Here is a 15,823-nt window from a genome sequence, read left to right as displayed (position 1 = left end):
ACTCTGAGACAGTAGAAAAAACAAAAATGAACAAGAGTGATGGCCTCAGCATCAGAACAGCTGAAAGACGATGTGAAACTACTGTGATTTTTCTTGAGCTGTGGTTTTATATGTTTTTCAAGCCACAGATAATAGCATGGGTCCTGTCCCTCCAACCCATCTTCAATTACACTTAATCCACAGGAGAGTGCATCATTTTATCTGTCTTCCAAAACATTCAACTAGAAAACAAAGATAAAAGGGGACATTTTAAAATGTAAATTTTAATAGGCAACTGTACTTTAAATAATGAAAGAGCTTTTCCCTAGCTGAGGAATTTCCAGGAGCTAGATTAGGGGCAGGCCTCTGGCACCCCTATTCTGACTGCTTTCCATTCTGCTGTAAAGCAGAAATCCTGATCACACAAAAATCTATTTTCCTCCTTGTATAACTGTAATGAGTTTATTAAAAACACACAATAGTGTACGACAGTTTTGACTCGGCACATTACCAAAGGTGATAACATAATTAAGCCATGGCTTGTCAGGGGTTGAGACAGTAGCTAAAGGGAAAATAGTTTCATTTCTCCAGCTGGTTCATAGAGTGAATTTGAAATCCTGCTGCTGTTTCTGCTGAATGGAAATGACTCTTCTCCTGGAGAATCCAATGCTCTGCAGGTGTGCCCCCATGTGCGAGTGGTTAGCAGTGCTCCAGCAGGATGGTCTGAGGTGCCTCACGAGAGCTCTCCCCAGTAACACAGTTGTGGCTCACAGCATACCTTATTGAACATTTTCTAAATGATCAAACTTCCACAAAAGGTTGAACAGGGAGTTCATGGTCTGTAAAGATCCTGTTTGATCAGCAGTGGTTCATGAGTTCAGGTCCAATCCCCACAGAGATTAACTTGAAGTCAGTTTGTAGTTCTAGGAAAATTTAGCAGGTCTTCTTGTACTCTAAATTAGTAACCAACTTATGTTGTTTTGAATGTAGTGTTTCATTTCTTAATAGATTAAAAAGCTGTGCTATTCAGTTGTGGACATGAGCAGATGTTTTATCTCTAGGGCTCTTTCCTGAGCACTAAAGAGGTTCATGCTACCACTAGAGGTTCATGCTAATTAGAAAAGGGTATTGTGTGTATCTGTATTAATTTCAACTTTGTATTTAACCTCCCCAGATTTCTTAATGTTTTAAAAAAAAGGCCTTCTTTTAGCCTAACCTCTTGAAACTGCTTATCCTAATATTTATCCTTGTGTTGTATTGCAGACAATCCCATTCTGTTAGCAAGTAATTAATGTGAGGCTGTGTCACCAAACCCTGAGGCCCATCACTGCTGCAACTGAGAGTTAATTTAAAGCATGTTATACTCCTCAAATTATCTCTTTTGAAGAGTCTCTCTGCCGCAGTTTTGTACTGCTTTGTTTTCAAAGCAATCATCTATAGTCCAGATTTCCTTTGGGAGGGAAAAACAAACAAACAAAAATGAAAAGCCAAAATAAAGAGTTGGAGCAAAACCCTTTCAAATTAATGAGTAAAAGACTTTAGACTTTGGTATTGTTACCCGATGTAGCAGCATTAAGCTGCCTCCCATAGTTTCCTTTCCTCCTTTGTTAGTTAAAGCCTCTTTTTTCTTTTTTATGATCAGTTTTTACAAGTCTGATTTTTTCATCTTCATCAGAAATAGTATGTTAAAGTTATTAAGCCAGCAAGGGCAGACTAAATTTTTGGGCTTTTTTCACCTCCCAGCCCTCTATCAAAAAAGGCACTGAGCGTGAGATCATGGCCTTTTTAGGCAAGCGTAATCTTTTTTCCAGTTCTAACAAATTTCAGACACATTTGAACAGAAAAGATCACGTTTCTGTGCTGTAGGTAGATGGCTCCAGCATTATTCATATGATTCTTTGTATATGTCTGTAGCAGCCCTTTAACAAGAGCAGTGAGCCAGCTCTGAAATACAATAGCACTCAGGGCCACCCTTTTATGTTTGTTTACTCACTTTTATGAGCCTTCCTCAGTTATTTGATTCACAGGGCTGAAACATGCCAGAAGACAGATCAAGAAATTCATTGGCCTTTTTTTGGAGAGGCTTGCTCTGCTGACCTCTGTGTACCAGGATACCAGAGCTTTCTTATGGAACTTGGAATCTGTATTCTTTTACCACATGGCTGGTTAACAGCAGATCTGATGTATTGTCTACAGCAGTCTATCTCCTGATTTTGGTACACCTCCACTGGCATGGAGCCTCCACTGCTGCAGGTCTGTTCCAGAGCAAGATAAATCTGTAAACAACAGCTAGATGGAAGAAATTTAATTTATCACATAAAGATTTTGCCAGTGGAGGTCACATTGGGGCCAGTGGATATCAAACCTAATTCTGCTGCTCATAGAAAAAAAGATCTAGCATTAGATAAGTCAACCATTGGGCCATTTTCTCTGTTACTTCATTTCATCATGGCAGTCATTTCGAAGAGCTAAATATAGATGAAGGTTGTAAACTGTACTAACAGCTGTAATCTTATTGCAACAATTATCTAGATAAAGTTTTCTCAATTTCTTTATGGAAAATAGGTCCAATCTGATCTAGCTGAAGTAACCCTAGATTTGAGCCCCCTTGTACAGAGCTTTAGTTAGAAATTGATGTACAAATCACTCTCCTCTGTCACCATGTGCCCTCTAAACCAAGTAGTTGACTCAGTCTTTTGAGTATGTAAAAGCTAAGCCAAGAGGCCTAGACCTTTAGGTCTAGAACCTTCCTTTTCTTTATGTGTATATATTTACATGAATAAAGGGATTGAATTATCCAGGTGCTACTGTGTTAGAAGTAATTAATACTTAGAGGGTAAGTATGGTTTTCCTCCCATAAATTGATTGAATTTTCATATTCTCTTTGCCTGGAGTGACTCGCTTCAGCAACCTTGCAGAATTTGCTATGTTTTTGATTTATTGTACAGCATCCTTCTACACTTCTAATCCTTATAGCCTGCACACATATGGAATTAGTTACAGATTTAATGCCCCATTGATATCAGTGCAAATATTTAATTTCTGACATCTTTAAAAGAAAGGAGATCAGAGTTTCAGGTATTTTTCCACTGCTAATTCTCATTTAGATATGTTTTCTACTGCAAAGATAAATCTTTTGAGCTTGAAATATGGCTGATATCTGAAATGTAGCTGATGATAAATATGTATATTGTAAACATAGTGAAGGTCTCTACAGGTCAAAGATAAAAGTTTTACACTTGTTTTCAGGCCCTAAAATGTGCTAAATGTCCTGTGCATCGAATGATGAGTTACTGCTGATTTTTTTTCTTATTTTCTTTCTTTGTTTAAATATGGAAATGAGCAGGCCATGTTTTCCTAGCATTCCCTGTTCTGCTGTACTAATGACCTAACAGTTTACTTGCTAATTATGGTGGCATCTTCTAGGCTATATCTGTGGGAGATACACTTTTTATGATTTCATATATACATACATATTTACAAGTATATGAAGTGCTTTTAAAGGAAAGAGACTACAGGTTTGGAAAGCCAGTTCCTGTGGAGTTTTTTGTATAATGATTTCTGAGGGGCTGAAAAAGAGATGGCTTTCCTTATTAGAAAGGAGACATGTAGAAAATTACAGTTTTTATTCATCATATTGAACAAGTCAAAGAGTTAGATTTTTTTCTCCATATGTGCATGTCTTTTGGGGATTTTTGCAGAGAACTTAGTTGATAGTTCATGTCAATTTTTTACTTGAAAAATCTTTTGTATTAAAGAGACCAGATTGTGTGTATCTCTCCTGATATTTTCTTCTAGAAGTCAGACTAAACCAAATGCTGAATCTGCACACCTCTGAAACTTCATAGGCTTAGGGTGTGCACTTTGCATCTGGTCCATATCAACTTAAGAAACCAAGCAAAAAGAAAGAAAAATCAAAGCAGTTTTAGAAGTAATGTGTATATTAAACCTCATTTTATCCATACTCTTAGAAGGTCATGCATTCCTCCCTATTCCTAGAGCCTAAGATTGTGCAGCTTGCTCTCTGAGAAGTTGCTGTGAGCACTCTCTAGCTGCAGGATTTTGGGGCAGGTAGTTTGGCCCCTACAAGGACAGGAAAACATCTGAGGATCATATCCTTCAGGGGGCTGTCCTGATGGAGCACTTCTGAGATCTCTGTATGATTTGGTAGGTTTGCATTCTTTTGGCAGCTTGCTGGTGCCGGTGGCTGTGTTGGGGTCTGTGGGCCCTGCAGCCCAGGGCCCTGGCAGTGAAGTGGCAGCAGAGTCTGCTCAGTGTTTCCTAAACCCCCCATGGTTCAGGTGAGCTGGATTCCCATATACTGAATGTGATCCTGCCTTATTGTGCACACCAAGCACAGCAGAACCCTGCTTGGGAGAAATGTAGGCTGTAAGAAGGATGGGAGGGGGAATACAGGCTGTAATAAACCCCTTGCTACCATTTCTACAAGTCCTTGCTTGCAGATGCAGTAAAATTGAAGAGCTCATCCATATATGAGCAATTAGAAGCAAAACCAACATAAAAATTCCTGCACAACTAATCAATAAACTCATATGTCTTCATTAGCAAGGTAGCATTTTGTGTTATCGATATTAAAGATCTACTTTCTGTGTTGGGTCTCACTGCAATTGTTATTGATGAATAAAACCCCCATGGGCTGAAATTGTTGTCTTTTAAAAACTAGAATCTTGATTGGATGGCTTTATTTTCCTTGCATTGCTTCTCACCACATCTCCTATTAAGCCCAAAGTGTTGAGAATGTATAATTTCCCAAGTCTCACTTGTGACTCACTGGACACTGTGTGGATGAGGCAGTAGCAGAATGCTGAGACTGCATTGGTGTGTGTGTATCACTTAGGGCTATTTTAAGAATGGATTTTGATTTGTGTCATTTCTACTTTAAATATGACTTGTTCAATAACATGTTCAGTAGTAATTAGATAATTTAATGTCTACTGACAGGTCTTTTGTGACTGAGACCCAATTTTAGCTCTGCATACCAAGGAGCTTGCCAAGGAAAAGTAACCCTTTTACTTAGTAAGGAAGGATAATGGGTAACTTCTGGAATTAAGTGAAAAATTGAATCCAGCTTCCTGTGTGCACTTTAGGTCCCACACTGGGATTACAGAACTAGCTCTGAACTGCTTGGCTGCTGACAATAAAGATTTTATGTGTGTCACGTTGAATTTTCAAAAAAAGTTCTCAAATCAAAAAGTTCCATTTTACATTGAGTCTGGCTGCTTGTTTAGGAGTTTAAGTGCTTTGCACTGGCTTGTCTTCTCTGCTTAATTAGGTTTTTTGGAGGAAAAAAATGGTAATATTCCAGTTTAAGGAAAGGGGACAAAGAAAATAAGGTCATATGCAAACAGAATTTAAAAGTGTTAGCCCAGTTTCCATCATGAAGAATTTATCCACTGAAGAGCTCTTATTGGCCAAGTGCTTGCTTACCAATTATTTCACTATAAGAGGAATTTTATAAACACAGGAATAATTTAATTTCCTTGTATTACTGTGTATTATTATCCGTTCATATTTCTATATATATTTGAGTGATGCAGAGTCAGTATCTTCAGCAATGAAGGTGCTTCTGCCCTTGGAATGAGACAGCAAATAAAAATAAATATGCTTTTTCTTGTATCCAACATTTTAAATATTTATAGGCTGTCTTCTGTGGTACATAACCTATTGCATTATAGGTCATCTTTTTCTGTGGAGTGTTTCATTCTGAGGACTGCCTGACTGTGCCATGTAATCACCGGGAGCAGACGCACAAGACCCCTGCAAAAAGGAAATGCCATCATTTCTAATCTGTGCATATAAATGGATCATACAAGTCTTAAGACCTGTGTGAATATCCGCTTGGAAAAGTTTTTAAAGTCTGTATTAAAAGCTTCTTCATTTTAACATGGCATTCTCCCACAGAGATTTTCTGCGATGGTTCATTAATCAAGAAAAGCTTCATTAATCAAGATATAGTCTGAATTTTTGAAAGCATATTTAAATTAAATATTCAGTCCTGACAGAATGCATTTTCTAATGTATTTAGCCACAACTGTGTGAAATTCACAGTCAAGAAATCAGCTGGTCTTTATTCAGCCTTCTAACAGGATGTCTTGAACTTTGATTTTTAGGTTCCTTCTGGTGTGAGACAGATTTACAATCTTTCTGTTTGTAAATGATTTTTTTAATATATAAAACTCCCGTGTGTCTGATTGGAGAATATTTTTCTTTGAAATTCTGCTGTCTGAATTCCACAAGAAAATAACCAGGAAGCCCTGTGATGTGATATTGTAACCAGACTCTCACTTAACTACTTATTTGTGTTTTAACTTGGTCGTGGGAACAGTAATTTACTAACCTAATTCAATGCATTTGTTGCCTTTAGAGATCAATGCTGCTCCGAGCAAAGTCAATAACAAAACTTTATTGATTTTCCTGGGACCAGATTAGCCCCTTTACACATGAGTGTGACCTTATAGCATCATAATTTTTCTGTGCAATTTCTGAAATATTAACCCATGTTTTTGTCCTTGCACAGGTCTTGATACACTGTGTAAAAGGGAGTTGAGGAGGCAGCTGACTTGTCCAAAGAACTGTGGCAGATGGAACATACAGCCAGGATTTCCCACTGAGCCACAGAACACAGGAGGGCTCCACTCTGAATATGTGGCATGAAGAGGTGGATTATCAATATGTTAATTAATTAATATATCTGGTAATTATCCCTTTCCACTACTTGACTATTTTTCCTTCCCAGGCATAGATAAGGGCTCAAGTTTTTGGAAGACATCAAATATGTTGTAAACCAAGTATTTTTGGGAGGCAGTGTAATTTAATATGAGAAGCATCACCCTTTTTGCCAAGAAGTAGGAATTAATGCCCTGTTTGTGTTGTTGTACATCAGAATCTTGTTGGACAAAATGTGATAAAGAAACAAGGATTTGTTTAGGGTGTCAGTGCCATGACCTGATATTCAGCTCTAGATCAGTGGTAGGATTTAACAATAGCAAGGACTACTCTAAACCCCATCAATTATGTCTGTAAAAGCATTTGGGAGCTCTTAATCTTTAAGCTTTAGAAAGAAGGTCATAGGCAGAGATGCACAGGAGTCAGTAAGGAAACTGCTGGAGGAGGCTAGGAGAAGTTCAAAAAGATATATGGTAAATATCTCAAGTTAATGCTGTTATCTGAACATACAGCACCAAAGAGGAAAAGGACTACCAGTAAAACATATTTCAACATGGTTCCTCCCCACTGAGATTGCTGTGAGAGAAAAATATGAATGTGGCAATTAAAAACTTTGAACAAAGTATATGCAAAAGACAGAGAATTGCAAATTTGGGAACTTGAGTCAACAGGAATGTAGACAGAATGAGTTTTGTCTGCAGCCTGGCAGCTTTTCGCTGAACTGCCTCAGCTCTGTTTAGGTGCCTGGGAAATGATTCCTGAGCCATTCTGAGGCTTCAGATCAGGGTCTTACAGAATGAACAGCAAAACACAACCTCTGCATCTACAAACAGCCCTAGGTTTGGTAAGCTATAATCACTGTAGCCTCCAACGGTCTCTATGTTGTTTCAGTTTAATTAGGCTCATAAAAGAAAACAAACCTGTTCTTGACATTTATGTATATGCATATGTTTTGTGTTTTTTTGTGTGGAGCAAGTTCCTATCTTCACCCTGTCTCCATATGTTTTTTGTGTGTGCAGATAAACAGCTTGAAATGATCCTTTGTTTTATAGAAATTTGTTAAGCCTAGTAAAATATTTCTCCTAAATACCATTCTAAATACAAAGGCCTTGCTGATATACAGCTGAATATTTAGAAAACTAATTTATTAAGAGCAGAGCCAGTATTTTTTTTTCCTGGAGAATCCTACAGCTTTATCACATTGTTCTATGTTAAAGTAATGATGCATCAAGCTCCCCATTAGTTTGTGAGGAAGAAACCCTCAGGGCAATTGAAATGAAACAGCTTAACACACAGAGTACCTGGCAAAAAAATTACAGGGCTAGACAAGAAGAATGTGGCGATGCTGGAGGTCTGTAACCGCAGCCTCCGGAGCCTGGAGCTCTGATGGACACCTCTTCCTTGGCAAAAAGACATTTGGAAAGTGATATTTGAAAATATCCACGCAAGACAGCTTTGTCAATGTATTTCAGCATGGGATATTGGGAAAAATCATGAAACTCTCAATTAAACTTTAATGTGCAAACTGCCTGTTTCCTAATAATTAAATAAAGAAGTTGTTTAATAAGCAAGCTGGTAAGGAATAAATGAATAAATAAATTTCAAAATGTCAGGAGGTATTCTGGGAAGATTTCTGTACATTGAAACTTACAGATTGAAAAAACTAGTTATGGATCTGGATATCAAAATTTGTTCAACAAACAATTTAGTAAACACCTTTAATAGGTCTTTCTGTTAGCTTCTATTTGCTCCCCTAAGAAATGCAGAAAGTCTTCATAAGCCAGATTTTGACTGTAAGGATTAAACTTTCGTTGTTGTTGTTGTTGTAAATAAATAGATTGCTTTGTGTGAATCAGAGAACAAGTTACAATAGAATTATATAATTTCTGTTTCCCAGGTTTTGTGCCTAAATCATAATTAGCAAATGTGTCTTCTAAATTTGCATTACAATAAATGGAATATTACTGCAATTTATGTGTAAAATTTCAAACATGTTGTATTTTTAAAGAGAAAACTTGTGTTGCTAATTGATTATATGAGTTATTTTACTTGTGCCAGTGGGCAAGGGAGAGAAATAGTACATGTTATGAAGAAACCTAAGACAAGAATGAAGATATTTTCCATACTGAAATCATAGAGCAGCACATAGAAAATATATAAAAAGTCTAAAAGAAAAGGAAGTTTGAGGACCCTGCTGCTATACATTGTATGCAGGTCAAAACTTGGCTCAGGTCTTTTCTGTGGGGTTTCTAAATATGATACTTTGCACGAGGTGGCTCTGCTGTTAATTTCATTAACACACAGATACCCAGCAAGGTATTTGTTATTTGTATTCCACATGCCCTGCTGGGTATCTCTGTATTATCCTTCATTGCAATTAAAGTTATATTTGTTTAGCTGGTGCTTCTAGAAAACTATACATGTTATTTATACATATATATATATGTTATATATATTTATGTTATACAGTATAGAACAACTCTATATGTAGAACTAGTACACATGCAAAAAACCTACAGGTTCAATTATTTTTGCTTGCCTTATTGCTTTAACTTCTGAAGACAGAGAAGCTGACTGGCTATTGCAAATTACTTAGGAGTGGTAGATTGAAGTGGCAATTAATCTTACACCCTTGGCTGGAGCTCTCTCTCTTCCTCCTTTACAGCATCTACTGTGTTTCTCTCAGTGTTGATTCACAGCATGAATATTCTCATGAAGAGATGTTCTACTGCAGTTTTGGAAACGCAACATTTCTGTATTGATACATCAGTTACTTTAATGCTCCCTATTTAATTAAATTACTATTATCAATATTGCTTTCTTGTGCTTCTGTTTGAGGCAACATTAGTGCCTCTATTATGTACACATTAATATTTGTGCCTGAAATATGCTGTCGGATGTTGCCTAAAGTTATTTACTTCTTAAATCCTAGACCTTGAAGTTCAGGCAATTGTTTTGTCTTAGCAGCAAGTTAAGACAATATTAACCTAGGTCAATAGTAGTAGAACTTACCTTGGATGATATTCTGCTTCATGAGGTCTGGGGTTTAAGTTAAGTATACCACTAGAGACGGGAGGAGTAACAATGTGTACGTTACAATACCCTTTAATGCCAGTAATGAATTATATGGAGAAAAGCAGGGATCAGAATGTCTCTAAATTCAGGTATTTGTATGATTTTATTTCACCAGGATCTGTGGTTTAAATACCAGAACAGTAGCAGATGCCTTAGCATCTTTAAATTTTACAGCTTTGTTTATAATTTCTCTGTTAAAGTTTTAATACTTTGAAGTGCATTGTACAAGTGCTCGTGGCATAACTACTTCTAAAATCACTTCAAGGGGATTTGAGGAATTCTATTCTTAGCAATTTCCTACAGGCAGCTTTTCAAATTCACTTTATTGACTCCAAACTGTTTCAATTTCTACTTGTATAATTTTACAAGAAATATGACAAATGTAACTGTTTTCCCCATGTTTTATGTCTCTAATGAGGAGCAAAAGGTCAAGGACTTTGGGATGGAGGGGGAAGCCAATTACTCTTGCTACTGTGCTTTGGAATACTGCTTGCAACTCGCCCTCATTTTCTACCAGCAGTATTACAGGACAGTTAATTTCCTTGGAAAGTTTATGAGGCTCAAAGGATTGGGGTTTGTATTTTTTTTCAGTGTTTTCTATTCCTGGTTGAAAGAGATGGAGGAATATTCTCTCTGTATATATGCATGACATACATAATGAAAAAAAAAAAAAAGTTTTTTAGAACATCTAGAACTTAAAGATTAGTTTATATTTTCAGGTCATTAGGTGCTCTAAGCTGCAGACAGATGTCTGACTGATTTTCCAAAGCGTTTATATGCCTACCTCATCAGTAGAGCTGATATGCCTAGCCTATGAGGTATTTGTTAAAATCCTAATTGACTATCTGCTTCTAAGGCACATTAATTAAAAATCTGGTTCTAAATGTCATTAAGAGCTATGAAGGAAGGCAGTCACTGGAAAGTAAAGAAAAGGTCAGAAGGAAAACCAGGTCAGTGTCATTAGCAAACTCAATAAATTCTTCTCATGTCTGATTTTGCACAGCTGACTTGGAGATGGATGCTGAGGGAATCCCAGGCTGGCCTGGGTTGGAAGGGAGCTTTGAAGATCCTCAAATCCACTCCCCTGCTATGGGCAGAGCCACCTTTCACTACACCAGGCTGCTCAAAGGCCTGTGATGAAAGAAAAAAGGTGGGTAAGAGCTTTCTTTCCCCATAAAACAATGGAGTGAATTTTCCTAGTGCAAGGAGCAAGGTCAGAGTGCAGGAACCTGCTTTTGGGATATCAGGCCTGGCTCCTGTTTGGGTGAAGCTTGTCAGCTCTCGCTGGGGCCGGGCCATGCAGTGTGTGAGGGTCACCTGAGCTACTTCAGCTTGTGACCAGGGGGTGTCAGGCCAGGTAATTCATGTTTGTGCCCAAACAGTCACATTGTTGAAGTTCCTAATTGCAGCAAGTCCTCAGACACAGCTGTGCTGCTCCAAAGGGGGACACAGGGACAGGGCTGCCCAGGATATGGCTGCTCCATGGGCCTCACTGCACAGCACAGGCCTCAGCGGGGGTCTCGTCCCACAGGGAGGATTTAGGATCCACTGCTCCTCACCTAAAGTGCCATCCAGGTGGAAGTCATGTTTCAGTGATAATCCACTGCTCCTCACCTGATGTGCCACACAGGTGGAAGTCAAATTTCAGTGACAATCCACTGCTCCACACCTAAAGTGCCATCCAGGTGGAAGTCATGTTTCAGGGACCAGTGAACTGCATCCATGGGCTTCTGTAGTGTGCTTTAAACATGCCCTGATGGCCTCAGAGCCTGAGACTAACTCACAGGGTTTTAAAGATCATTTAGGGTAAAATGTAGTGAAGGATTTTAGCCATTCATTATATGAATTATTTTACTTGTGGACAAGGGAGAGAAATAGTACATGTTATGAAGAAACAACACAGGAACACGGATGTTTTCTATGCTGAAATCATAGAGCAGCACATAGAGCAAGCCTTTTACCAAATCTAACCTTCAGCTGGGGTCTGCTCCATGGGTCATGGTGGAGGAAAAGAGAGAGATTTGAGACCCTTCACTCTTTCATCCCCAAATGGCTCAATACTGCAGAGATCTGTCTGAGGCCTGCAGCCCTGTAACATGTACAGCCTGAAAAGGGATATGCCTGATATGCCAGGTGGCCTTTGAAAACACACAGTTCCATCAGACTGGAACAGAGCTGCTTAATGCACTGCTAATTCTTCTCTTCCATTGCTGAATTCTCTCCTTCTATCACATGTCATCAAAAGTCCATGGCTTATCTGAAAACTGATACACTTAAATGTCAAAACCATCTGAGGATTTACACAGTCCCTCTGCCCTTTGGTTGTTTCTTTTTTTTTTTTTTCTCTCACTTAGATGTCTCTGTGCCTAACTAAAGTATTACTCACAGTCCTAAGAATAGAAATTGGTGGTCCAGACTTTAATATGCCTGTGGCTTTACATGCTCCCAATTTAAATAGGTGATTGATATAAGTGTATTCTAAGTCTTATGTGTTCTGTACCCACCTAAAATTTTTCTAACTTTGACAGAACCAAAAATAATTTAAAGCATTTGAAAACAAGCATTTAGAAAAATCACTAGGTGGATGTGGCTATTTAAGTAGCACATCAACCAATTCAGGCAAATAAGAGTGGTTTCTTTCTGAAATAGCCTGGTACTTTGGGTGGAAATTTTGTCTGCAGGGGAGACCATTACATGAGATACATGCTGTGTCAGAATTAAGCAAACTTTAAGCCATGATTCACTGGCAGAACAGAAAATTGTATTGTAGAAGATCTGGAGTTTATACATAAGGAAAGAGCTAAGCTGTCTGATTAAAGACTGCACAGGTATCCCTCTGTGATGTGACTAAGCTCAATCACCAGTGAACTTAATTCCTATGATTCAAAACCTTGGCTGATTTACTCTGGTGAAAATGAGCAGAAATTCCAGAGGAAGTCTGGTTGTATTTCAGTGTAATGGTGAGCACAAACCTCTGTAAGGGCAACACAATAAGGCAGGAGTTTGACTGCCACTTGACTTTAAATGCTGTTTTACTTGACCTTCAAATAGCACAGCCCCTGCCTGACTCTGTTTGCATTGCTGCTCCTGAGGTGCATTATTTTAGCTTCTTATTTGATGGCAGAGACAAGGAGATAACTGAACCAATAAATGGTAACTGATTACTTGAGTGGAATTTAACTAGCAGAGTCTAAGTAATGCAGTGGAGTGATAGGAATGTTTTGGTCGGGTGTTTTTGGTTTTATTGCCAGCATGACAGATCAAAGTTTTCCTGTGAATGGGGGTGGAGAGAGAGATGGATGGATTTTGGTTCTTTGTTTGGTCTTGATTTAATTGAATGGCTTAGGAGGATGCATTGTCTGTTAAGCACAGACCACCATCAAACAAACAAATAAAGACAAAATTCCTGGCAGTTGTTTCTGAACATTTTGGGTTTCTGGTTTTGATTTTTTTTGGGATTTTCTTCAATATCTCTAAGAACATAAGAACATAATTCTGGTTTGAGTTTCTGTAGCCACAGATTTGGAGTAGAGTTGTGGTGCATTTTGTGTATTAGGATAAATTCTAGCTTTTCTTTGCAAAACATGCTTAATAAGACCCTGAGAGGCAATGCTGTGAGAAGAGATTGATGCCATTCCCCTTTTAGCCACAGCTACAGTCTCCAGACTACTCCACAGCAGCAATTGTCTACTTCAGACCCACACAAGAAACCCTTATTTTGCCCTCACTTTCCCTCTCTGTATTGGAAGAGGATATATATATATCCTCTATATGGTTTGTCCTCACCTGAGGCTATAAATGAATTGATGTCTTTCTGGTATAGAAATATATATTTATATGTATGCATGCACATGTATATTAACATACACATCTGTAAATATTGTATTTTCAAAAGGTCTCACAAACACAGTGTTAAATGATGACCATCATGTGTTACTTTGGGCCTTTTCTTGCTCTGTGGTTTGCACAGCCTGTGGCACAAAGTGTTCCCAGTCAGGAGCTGGGACAGGGGAAGTCTGTTTGCCCTCTGACTAGAATGGCCAACTGCTTTTGTTCTCTTTCCCAGCTGAAGCAGCCTGTAAGAACATGCTGAAGTGCCTGGCAAATTAACTTATAAAATATGAAGGAGTTCACTGGATTTCTGTCTTTCACAGCCTGCACGTGGCATCAAGCTTTGGGTGTCTCATTCTAGTGACAGAGACAGACAATGGAGTACAACAGTCTCTAAATCTGTGGTGTGACATAATGAAAATGGGAAATGTTGCCACATAAACTTTAGTTATTCTGAGTAGTTTTTGGATTGAGATTCCTTGATAGGATGACCCAGTGTTCTTTGTCTTAATCTGAACTGGCCACAGTTGTGCAGTGTATGAGAATTCCGTGGTAGCATCAGTATGTGATGGATTCCCAGCACCCCTGGCACCTATTTTCAGGGGATTGGGTTTAATGATGAATGTGTTTGTTACCAAAATCCAGCCTTGTTTCATGAAAAGAAAAAGAGAGAAGGCTATCTCTGGAAATGCTGTTCATCTCTGCTGTCATATTGAGAAACAATGTATCTTGCCAGAGTGATATGTCCAGGTAAGGAATCAAATATTTATTATTTTTTAACCCCTCTCCTTGCAGATAAGAATGTAACTGATTTTTCAGTCAAGGGAGAGTGAAGAATCAAGACATGATTGGGGTGACATTGGCTTGATCTAATGTCCACTGGAGATCCTCTTTATTTGGATGTTTAGTTTTAGGTTTTCTGACACTCTGTTCTCCCAGCTCTTTGCTGCTGCAGAAACAGCAGTCCCATTCAAATATTTTCTCATTTGAGTGTGTAAGCAGCACATGTACTACCTCCAATAATTCTAAAGCTACTGCTTGCATTTGTGTCTGTTAGAAAATGAGTATGTGAAGCTTAGGAATCAGATAAGTTCCCAAATGGCTTCTCTTTATGTTCCCCCTATTAAATAGCTTTTCTCCATTTCTTAAATTAAGTGTTTCATATTTGGACACTAGATCATGCTGGCCTTGCTGCTGTAATTGTCATCTTAAGAGAACAGGTTTTTTATGAGAGCTCATACTGCTAATAGCAAACTGAATATGCATGCAGAGCTGCCTAGTGTGTTTCATCAGCATTTTCACTTGCCTTTCCTAGAAGTATTATGCCAATTTTTTCTTGTCTTTTGTGGTTTTACCTTGTAGCGATCTTAACAGCTCCAATGCTGTAAATTACAAGTTTAGCAGGTTAGTTGTGGGGGGAAGTAGAATCAGCTGAGTAGAAAAGATGGGTGTGGAAATGAAGAAAACCAATTTTGGTGGACACAGTGGGTGGCAAAAGCTCAACAGGTGCAGGATGTGTCACCCCAGGGAACAGCTCTATGTTACAAGCAGTGCCATATAATGCACATGTCTCTGCTCTGGCAATCCCTGCCTTCAGCCTGATGCTTAATAAAGCACCTAAACCTATAATCTGCTCCCTGATGTGTCTTGCTGCTTAATTATACAGTATCCATTTGATATTTGATCATATTTTTCTGCAGGAACAGTTTTTAAAATAATTACTCAACGTGAGCATGGAATTATTTTAGGGTAGTTTACATTCACAATTTCCTGAGTGGCATCTCCACAGAGGTAGAGTCACAGTGAATTGTCAATTCATTTAATAAGTTCAGTAAAAGGATGGAAGAATGCTTCCCAAGTACAAATTTGAGCTTTTCTCTTTTTTAAAAAAAAAAAAAAAAAAAAGAAGAAATATATTTCAGGGGGAAAAAAAGAGAGTTACAGAATCAGGATCCTTTTCTGACCCATTATTGTTAGCCATGAAGAGTGCTAAAAAAAAAGGCCCAGAGATGTGAGAAACAGGATATCTGACATCTGTATTCCCTTTTTCTTGGTAGCTGTCACAAGGTGCAGAGAAGGCTGAGACCATTGTGTGCTCTGTGGTAGAAAAGGATGCTCTCTCCAGGGGAAGAGCCACAAGGTCCATTTTTAGGGCAGGGGTGCTGAGGACTTCTCTTTCCCCAGAGCTAACACTCATTTTGGCTGCTGCAGCTGTATTGTTTTCATTTCCTTCAATCTCTATTTGCCAGAG

The sequence above is a fragment of the Ammospiza nelsoni genome, chromosome 10, assembly GCF_027579445.1.
Source record: "Ammospiza nelsoni isolate bAmmNel1 chromosome 10, bAmmNel1.pri, whole genome shotgun sequence".
Taxonomy (NCBI): domain Eukaryota; kingdom Metazoa; phylum Chordata; class Aves; order Passeriformes; family Passerellidae; genus Ammospiza; species Ammospiza nelsoni.
Note: the sequence above shows the minus strand (reverse complement) of the source record.